Genomic DNA, 10,371 nt, shown 5'->3' on the forward strand with positions numbered 1-10,371 from the left:
GGTCCGGGGCACACACCGGTCCGACGCACTCTCAGAGGCCGCCGCCGCCGTCTTTCACCGATCCATCTTCAGAGTTGTACTGACGCATCGACCTTGCCAGGCCTAGCTGCCGTCGACGCCACCGCGACGCCAGACAACGCCACCACCCTGCGCGCGTCCATCAACATACGTCCATCATCGAGACCCCGCTGCCACGCAGCCGAGACCCGCCATCGTCGACGCGTTAGATGCCACACCGCACCACCTCCTGATCCATATTGCCGCCAACGCCAACCCAGTGGTGTCCACGAGCCAACAATCTCCCAAGGCGGCACCTTCAAGAAGGAAACAGCGCCGAAGACGCCGTCGCTGCCCATTGCAGTTAGGGCTTTCACCCGGGAAACAAATGGTGTGATGGAGGTGAAGGCAGATCTGACGAACGTCTTCATGGAGAGAAAATGGCGCCCTCGGACGTCGTCGCCGTCGCTGCCGACCATTGCCGGCTAGGATTTCTCCCGATATGAATCCCCACCTCCAGCTCCATCCGCATCTAGGACCGGCATCTTGCAACACAAATCCGTACGGAGAAGCACACTGAACTGGTAGGAGTGAAGCCACCCGATTCAGATCAGGCACCACCGTCAGCCGTCGCCTTCCAGCAAGACAGAGCCTTCGGCCCATGCTGTCACAACCCACGCCGCCCGACGAGACTGCACCACAGATAGCCGCCGCCGCCTCCTCCTCCTGGTCAGGCACGCAGTCACCACACCGCCCCGGGCCTACTGCACCACCGCTTCAAGTCCCGTGCTACACCACCGCGCCCTACGCGAGCACGACGCTCCCGTCTGAACAAACTGCCCTGCCTCAGCAGTCCAGTCACGAAGGGTAGAGGTGCCCCGCTGCCAGCCACCGCGAGGAGCTTTGCCCTGGCGGCTCCAGCCGGCGGTGGCGGCAGGGAAGAGAAGGGTCGGTGGAGAGGAAGGATGGGCGGCGCCGCCACCCGAGTTTGCCCGCGCGGGGGCCGACGCGGGGGCCGATCCGTTTTTCTCGGGAGGCCGATCCGTCCTCGCTTACAGCACTAACTGCAACTCTATGTCAATTTGCCAGATAATTTGCCGATGTGCTCTCAAAGAATCAAATTATGGTGTGCACCTATGAATAATGAGCGGCTTGTGCACCATTGAAGAAGCTGAGGTGGGTCAAACTTATGAAATTTGAAAACTTGATCGGTCAGCTTGTCTCGAAAGAGGAGAGATCAAGCACGCACCTTTTTTTGACAGCAAGATCAAGCACGCACTTTGCATATAGTTGAGGGACGAGATGTGTATTATTGTTTATGAGTGGCGAACCCAACCTGTTAGAAGGGAGAAAGGGATTGGTGAAATCGTTTGTTGTATTGCTTGAGCCTCGTGGGCATATATATAGGATTATAAGACAAAGTAGAATAAATCCTACGCTATCCTACGTTTCCTAAATAACAATGATACTCAACATCCCCCCGCAGTCACAACGGTAGCGACGCAGACAGTGAGACTGGAGAAGAATCCGAAGGCAAGCCGACGGACACCCCCCCACAGTCGTAACAGTCGATGCATCGTGGAAGTCGTGGCTGGAGTGGCAACCGACGAGGTTGCTGAAGCAAGGCGGTAGCCCTTTGTGCCGATGTCGATGTAGCCGAGAGTGTAGGGTGGTGTAGCCATTGTTGAGGTAGCCGTGCGAGAGACACCGTGATCGATGTCGAGTTGGGGTGGCCGGTGTCGTGGTAGTCGCCGTGGACCGGGAAGAAGAGCGGCGGCGACGGCTTGAGGAGGCGGCGGCTAGGACAGAAGCGCGACGATGGTGCTCGAAGTAGGCGAGGAAGAACCGGACATCGTGACGAGGACCGGCGCGGACGGTGGCGTTCCCACGCCAAGGGAGGCGGCGCGGCACATACCACAAAAAGTCAACGCGCTGGGACGGCGGTGGACCGCGGGCCGCGGCGCCATGGCCTGAAGGGGTGATGCGGCGGCAGCAGGCGGGTTGAGGCGACGGCGAGAAGACCTCGGGGCGGTTGCAGGAACCGCGTGCCACGCTCGCTACGGCCCGACGGGGTGACGCAGTGGCAGCGCGAAGGTCGGAGCAGCCTCGGGGACGGCCTTGAGGCCGCGGTCTACCGCGGGCCGCGGCACTACGGCCCGAAGGTGACGCAGCGGCAGCGCGCGGATGGGTGCAACCACGGGAACGGCCTCAGGGCGATGGCGGGGACCACATGCCGCGGCATTACGACCCGAAGGAGCAATATAGCGACGGCGCAGATCGGTGCAGCCACGGGGAGAACCACAGGGCGACGATGCTGCGGCCTGAAGGGGCGACGCAGCAGCAGCCCGTTATTCGATCGATGAAGAGCGTGCTGTACTCGAGAACAGGAGCGACAACGGCCGCGCTGTACACTGGATGCGGCGGTGATGTAGAGCGAAACCAGCTCTCGAAGTCCAACACGTCCTCGTCCACGACGGTGCATCGGTGCATGTAGCTATAGGACGAAGCAACGTGGCCAGATGCACCAGCTTAAGCGGCCGGCCACACAAGCGCAATCAGAGATAAGGATGTCAATTTTACCCATGGGTACGGGTACCCGCGGATACCGTACCCACATGGGCAGAGTATGGTCACAATTTTATACCCATGGGTAATACCCATACCCTACCCGTTAAGTCATGAGTAGCCTTGTACCCATGGATATACCCATACCCTACCTATTTATACTGACATGTGAACCTTACTCATGTAGCTCCAACATATGCGCAAGGGTCGGTAGCGTCAAAGGAGCTGGGCGACTCAACTACTCCCGTAATTAAGCCTCGCATAATCACACAAAATCCCCTCTTCTCCGTCAAATGCTTTTTGTCAAATGTGTTATTGATGACTATAAAATTGTGAATAACTTGTGTACTTTTTGATCTACCCATTGGGTACCCAATGGATATGGATACCCATCGGGTATGGGTGCGGGTAAAGTTTCATACCCATGGGTACGGGTATGGGTAGAATTTTGTACCCATTGCCTACACGGGTATGGGTATGGTATTGCTCTACCCGTCCCATACCCTACCCATTGCCATCCTTAATCAGGGACGCCCACGCGGGGTGCCTTGGCCACGCGGCGTGGCACAACCAAGCATCGTAGGGCCGCGCACTTGTGGCGCGCTGGTGTATGCGTGAAGCCGGGGTGCCGCAACTGATCTGGACGGAGGAGAGTTGTGGAGGCCACGATCCAATATTAGCAGAGACGCGCGGTGGGATGACGGCGGACGGGCGACTCAATCAGATCTTAGATCAGATCGGAGAACCAAAAAAGAAAACTGATCAATTAATCAGCGAGAGAAAAAAATCCCAATCATTGGATCGGGGAAAAGACTCTCTAGGGCAGCCGATCAACAAGATCGATGAACGAACCCTAGGTACGGGCGGCGCGGCCACTGGTGACGATCATGGAGATCGACCGCCCCGGGGGTGGCGCGGTAAGGAAGCAGCGGTGGTTAGGGTTGGACCGAGATTAGGCTGATACCATGTTAGAAGGGAGAGAGGGATTGGTGGAATCGTTTGTTGTATTGCTTGAGCCTCATGGGCATATATATAGGAGTACAATGATCAACTTGGAGTACAAGACAAGGTAGAATAAATCCTACGCTATCCTACGTTTCCTAACTAACAATGATACTCAACACAACCCACTAGACCAACAGTGACAACGGTTCATACTCCCTCCGTCCGAAAAAGTTTGTCTATCAAATGGTGTATCTAGCACCAAGTTAGTGCTAGATACATCTATTTGAGGGACAAGGTTGGGACAGGTTTTTTTGGACGAAGGGAGTATAAAACTTGTTTTATCAACAACAAAAAACATTGCAACAAAGGGTGCCTCAATCCCATGGTGGACCATGGCCCACCCTGTCCACTCTCTCGATCCGCCATTAAACTTTTTTTATTATGGGTGACAATTAAACTCGATATTATAGGAGAAGGAGCAAGTTTGCCACAAAAAGGGAGAAGGAGCAACAAGAAAATATTGTGCGTGGGAGGGAAAGAGGTGACACATCGATGCAAACCACCAACTTAGATATACGAGTATAAGGGCATCCCAATACCGACCCTCAACTCGCCCGCATACGTCCGGACTAGACAGTTCGGATGTGTTTTGCCATCGAATGTGGTCAATATCGGTTCGTTTGGCTGTTTGGACGCACTTTCTGAAAGAAATATGCCCTAGAAGCAATAATAAAGTTATTATTTATTTCCTTATATCATGATAAATGTTTATTATTCATGCTAGAATTGTATTAACCGGAAACTTGATACATGTGTGAATACATAGACAAACAGAGTGTCACTAGTATGCCTCTACTTGACTAGCTCGTTGATCAAAGATGGTTATGTTTCCTAGCCATAGACATGAGTTTTCATTTGATTAACGGGATCACATCATTAGGAGAATGATGTGATTGACTTGACCCATTCCGTTAGCTTAGCACTTGATCGTTTAGTATGTTGCTATTGCTTTCTTCATGACTTATACATGTTCCTATGACTATGAAATTATGCAACTCCCGTTTACCGGAGGAACACTTTGTGTGCTATCAAACATCACAACGTAACTGGGTGATTATAAAGGTACTATACAGGTGTCTCCGAAGGTACTTGTTGGGTTGGCGTATTTCGAGATTAGGATTTGTCACTCCGATTGTCGGAGAGGTATCTCTGGGCCCTCTCGGTAATGCACATCACTTAAGCCTTGCAAGCATTGCAACTAATGAGTTTGTTGCGGGATGATGTATTACGGAACGAGTAAAGAGACTTGCCGGTAACGAGATTGAACTAGGTATTGAGATACCGACGATCGAATCTCGGGCAAGTAACATACCGATGACAAAGGGAACAACGTATGTTGTTATGCGGTCTGACTGATAAAGATCTTCGTAGAATATGTGGGAGCCAATATGAGCATCCAGGTTCCGCTATTGGTTATTGACCGGAGACGTGTCTCGGTCATGTCTACATAGTTCTCGAACCCGTAGGGTCCGCACGCTTAACGTTTTGATGACAGTTATATTATGAGTTTATATGTTTCGATGTACCGAAGGTTGTTCGGAGTCCAGGATGTGATCACGGACATGACGAGGAGTCTCGAAATGGTCGAGACATAAAGATTGATATAGTGGAAGCCTATGTTTGGATATCGGAAGTGTTCCGGGTCAAATCAGGATTTTACCGGAGTACCGGGAGGTTACCGGAACCCCCCGGCAACATAATGGGCCTTAGTGGGCCTAGGTGGAAGAGAGGAGAGGCGGCTAGGGCTGGGCCGCGCGCCCCTCCCCCCTAGTCCGAATAGGACAAGGAGAAGGGGGCGGCGCCCCCCTTCCTTCTTCTCCCTCTCCTCTTTCCCCCCTCCCAAGTCCTAATCCAACTAGGAAAAGGGGGGGAATCCTACTCCCGGTGGGAGTAGGACTCCTCCTGGCGCGCCCCAAGGCTGGCCGCACCTCTCCCCCTTTGCTCCTTTATATACGGGGTCAGGGGGCACCCCATAGACACAACAATTGATCTATTGATCTCTTAGCCGTGTGTGGTGCCCCCCTCCACCATATTACACCTCGATAATATCGTAGCGGTGCTTAGGCGAAGCCCTGCGTCGGTAGAACATCATCATCGTCACCACGCCGTCGTGCTGACGAAACTCTCCCTCAACACTCGGCTGGATCGGAGTTCGAGGGACGTCATTGAGCTAAACGTGTGCTGAACTCGGAGGTGCCGTGCGTTCGGTACTTGATCGGTCGGATCGTGAAAACGTACGACTACATCAACCACGTTGTGTTAACGCTTCCGCTTTCGGTCTACGAGGGTACGTGGACAACACTCTCCCCTCTCGTTGCTATGCATCACCATGATCTTGCGTGTGCGTAGGAATTTTTTTGAAATTACTATGTTCCCCAACAGTGGCATCAGAGCCAAGTTTTATGCGTAGATGTCATATGCACGAGTAGAACACAAGTGAGTTGTGGGCGATATAAGTCATACTGCTTACCAGCATGTCATACTTTGGTTTGGCGGTATTGTTGGATGAAGCGGCCCGGACCAACATTACGCGTACGCTTACGCGAGACTGGTTCTTCCGATGTGCTTTGCACAGAGGTGGCTGGCGGGTGTCAGTTTCTCCAACTTTAGTTGAACCGAGTGTGGCTACGCCCAGTCCTTGTGAAGGTTAAAACAACACCAACTTGACAAACTATCGTTGTGGTTTTGATGCGTAGGTAAGAACGGTTCTTGCTAAGCCCGTAGCAGCCACGTAAAACTTGCAACAACAAAGTAAAGGACGTCTAACTTGTTTTTGCAGGGCATGTTGTGATGTGATATGGTCAAGACATGATGCTAAATTTTATTGTATGAGATGATCATGTTTTGTAACCGAGTTATCGGCAACTGGCAGGAGCCATATGGTTGTCGCTTTATTGTATGCAATGCAATCGCCATGTAATTGTTTTACTTTATCACTAAGCGGTAGCGATAGTCGTAGAAGCATAAGATTGGCGAGACGACAACGATGCTACGATGGAGATCAAGGTGTCGCGCCGGTGACGATGGTGATCATGACGGTGCTTCGGAGATGGAGATCACAAGCACAAGATGATGATGGCCATATCATATCACTTATATTGATTGCATGTGATGTTTATCTTTTATGCATCTTATCTTGCTTTGATTGACGGTAGCATTATAAGATGATCCCTCACTAAATTATCAAAGTATAAGTGTTCTCCCTGAGTATGCACCGTTGCGAAAGTTCTTCGTGCTGAGACACCACGTGATGATCGGGTGTGATAGGCTCTACGTTCAAATACAACGGGTGCAAAACAGTTGCACACGCAGAATACTCAGGTTAAGCTTGACGAGCCTAGCATATAACAGATATGGCCTCGGAACACGGAGACCGAAAGGTCGAGCGTGAATCATATAGTAGATATGATCAACATAGTGATATTCACCGTTGAAACTACTCCATCTCACGTGATGATCGGACATGGTTTAGTTGATATGGATCACGTGATCACTTAGAGGATTAGAGGGATGTCTATCTAAGTGGGAGTTCTTAAGTAATATGATTAATTGAACTTAAATTTATCATGAACTTAGTCCTGATAGTATTTTGCAAATTATGTTGTAGATCAATAGCTCGCGTTGTTGCTTCCCTGTGTTTATTTTTGATATGTTCCTAGAGAAAAATTATGTTGAAAGATGTTAGTAGCAAAGATGCGGATTGGATCCGTGATCTGAGGATTATCCTCATTGCTGCACAGAAGAATTATGTCCTTGATGCACCGCTAGGTGACAGACCTATTGCAGGAGCAGATGCAGACGTTATGAACGTTTGGCTAGCTCAATATGATGACTACTTGATAGTTTAGTGCACCATGCTTAACGGCTTAGAATCGGGACTTCAAAGACGTTTTGAACGTCATGGACCATATGAGATGTTCCAGGAGTTGAAGTTAATATTTCAAGCAAATACCTGAGTTGAGAGATATGAAGTCTCCAACAAGTTCTATAGCTAAAAGATGGAGGAGAATAGCTCAAGCAGTGAGCATGTGCTCAGATTGTCTGGGTACTACAATCGCTTGAATCAAGTGGGAGTTAATCTTCCAGATAAAATAGTGATTGGCAGAATTCTCTAGTCACCATCACCAAGTTAGTAGAACTTCGTGATGAACTATAGTATGCAAGGGATGACGAGAGTAATTCCCGAGCTCTTCGCGATGCTGAAATCGACGAAGGTAGAAATCAAGAAAGAGCATCAAGTGTTGATGGTTAACAAGACCACTAGTTTCAAGAAAAGGGCAAATGGATAGAAGGGGAACTTCAAGAAGAACAGCAAGCAAGTTGCTGCTCAAGTGAAGAAGCCCAAGTCTGGACCTAAGCCTGAGACTAAGTGCTTCTACTGCAAAGGGACTGGTCACTGGAAGCGGAACTGCCCCAAGTATTTGGTGGATAAGAAGGATGGCAAAGTGAACAAAGGTATATTTGATATACAGATTATTGATGTGTATTTTACTAGTGTTCGTAGCAACCCCTTGGTATTTGATACTAGTTCAGTTGCTAAAGAATAGTAACTCGAAACGGGGGTTGCATAATGAACAGAAACTAGTTAAGGATGAAGTGACGATGTGTATTGGAAGTGGTTCCAAGATTGATATGATCATCATCGCACACTCCCTATACTTTCGGGATTAGTGTTGAACCTAAATAAGTGTTATTTGGTGTTTGCGTTGAGCATGAATATGATTTGATCATGTTTATTGCAATACGATTATTCATTTAAGTTAGAGAATAATTGTTGTTCTGTTTACATAAATAAAACCTTATATGGTTACACACCCAATGAAAATGGTTCGTTAGATCTCGATCGTAGTGATACACATATTCATAATATTGAAGCCAAAAGATGCAAAGTTAATAATGATAGTGCAACTTATTTGTGGCACTGCCGTTTAGGTCATATTGGTGTAAAGCGCATGAAAAAACTCCATGCTGATGGGATTTTGGAATCACTTGATTATGAATCACTTGATGCTTGCGAACCATGCCTTATGGGTAAGATGACTAAGACTCCGTTCTCCGAAACAATGGAGCGAGCAACTGACTTATTGGAAATAATACATACTGATGTATGTGATCCGATGAGTGTTGAGGCTCGCGGCGGGTATCGTTATTTTCTGACCTTCACAGATGATTTGAGCAGATATGGGTATATCTACTTGATGAAACATAAGTCTGGAGCATTTGAAAAGTTCAAAGAATTTCAGAGTGCAGTGGAAAATCATCGTGACAAGAAAATAAGGTTTCTACGATCTGATCACAGAGAAGAGTATTTGAGTTACGAGTTTGGCCTTCAGTTAAAACAATGTGAAATAGTTTCACTACTCACGCCACCTGGAACACCACAGCATAATGGTGTGTCCGAACGTCATAACCGTACTTTATTGGATATAGTGCAATCTATGATGTTTCTTACCGATTTACCACTATAGTTTTGGGGTTATGCATTAGAGACAGCTGCATTCACGTAAAAAAAGGGCACCATCTAAATTCGTTTGAGACGACACCGTATGAACTGTGGTTTGGCAAGAAACCAAAGTTGTCATTTCTTAAAGTTTGGGGTTGCGATGCTTATAAGGAAAAGTTTCATCCTGATAAGCTCAAACCCAAATCGGAGAAATGTGTCTTCATAGGATACCCAAACGAGACAATTGGGTACACCTTCTATCACAGATCCGAAGGCAAGATATTCGTTGCTAAGAATGGATCCTTTCTAGAGAAGGAGTTTCTCTCGAAAGAAGTGAGTGGGAGGAAAGTAGAACTTGATGAGGTAACTGTACCTACTCCTTTATTGGAAAGTAGTTCATCACAGAAATTTGTTCCTGTGACTCCTACACCAATTAGTGAGGAAGCTAATGATGATGATCATGTAACTTCAGATCAAGTTACTACCGAACCTCGTAGGTCAACCAGAGTGAGATCCGCACCAGAGTGGTACGGTAATCCTGTTCTGGAGCTCATGTTACTTGACCATGACGAACCTGCGAACTATGAGGAAGCGATGATGAGCCCAGATTCCGCAAAATGGCTTGAGGCCATGAAATCTGAGATAGGATCCATGTATGAAAACAAAGTATGAACTTTGGTGGAATTGCCCGATGATCGGCAAGCCATTGAGAATAAATGGATTTTCAAGAGGAAGACGGACGCTGATAGTAGTGTTACTATCTACAAAGCTAGAATTGTCGCAAAAAGGTTTTTGACAAGTTCAAGGTGTTGACTACGATGAGAGTTTCTCACTCGTACCTATGCTTAAGCCTGTCCGAATCATGTTAGCAATTGCCGCATTTTATGAAATCTGGCAAATGGATAAACAAAACTGCATTCCTTAATGGATTTATTAAAGAAGAGTTGTATATGATGCAACCAGAAGGTTTTGTCAATCCTAAAGGTGCTAACAAAATATGCAAGCTCCAGCGATCCATCTATGGACTGGAGCAAGCATCTCGGAGTTGGAATATACGCTTTGATAAGTTGATCAAAGGATATAGTTTTATACAGACTTGCAGTGAAGCCTGTATTTACAAGAAAGTGAGTGGGAGCACTACAGCATTTCTGATAAGTATAGTATAAGTGAGTGTAAATAATGTAGAATTATTCTGCAAAGCATAAAGGAGTGTTTGAAAGGAGTTTTGCAAAGAAAGACCTCGGTGAAGCTGCTTACATATTGAGCATCAAGATCTATAGAGATAGATCAAGACGCTTGATAAGTTTTTTCAATGAGTACATACCTTAACAAGATTTTGAAGTAGTTCAAAATGGAACAGT

Source organism: Aegilops tauschii, chromosome 7 (assembly GCF_002575655.3).
Source record: "Aegilops tauschii subsp. strangulata cultivar AL8/78 chromosome 7, Aet v6.0, whole genome shotgun sequence".
Classification (NCBI taxonomy): Eukaryota; Viridiplantae; Streptophyta; class Magnoliopsida; order Poales; family Poaceae; genus Aegilops; species Aegilops tauschii.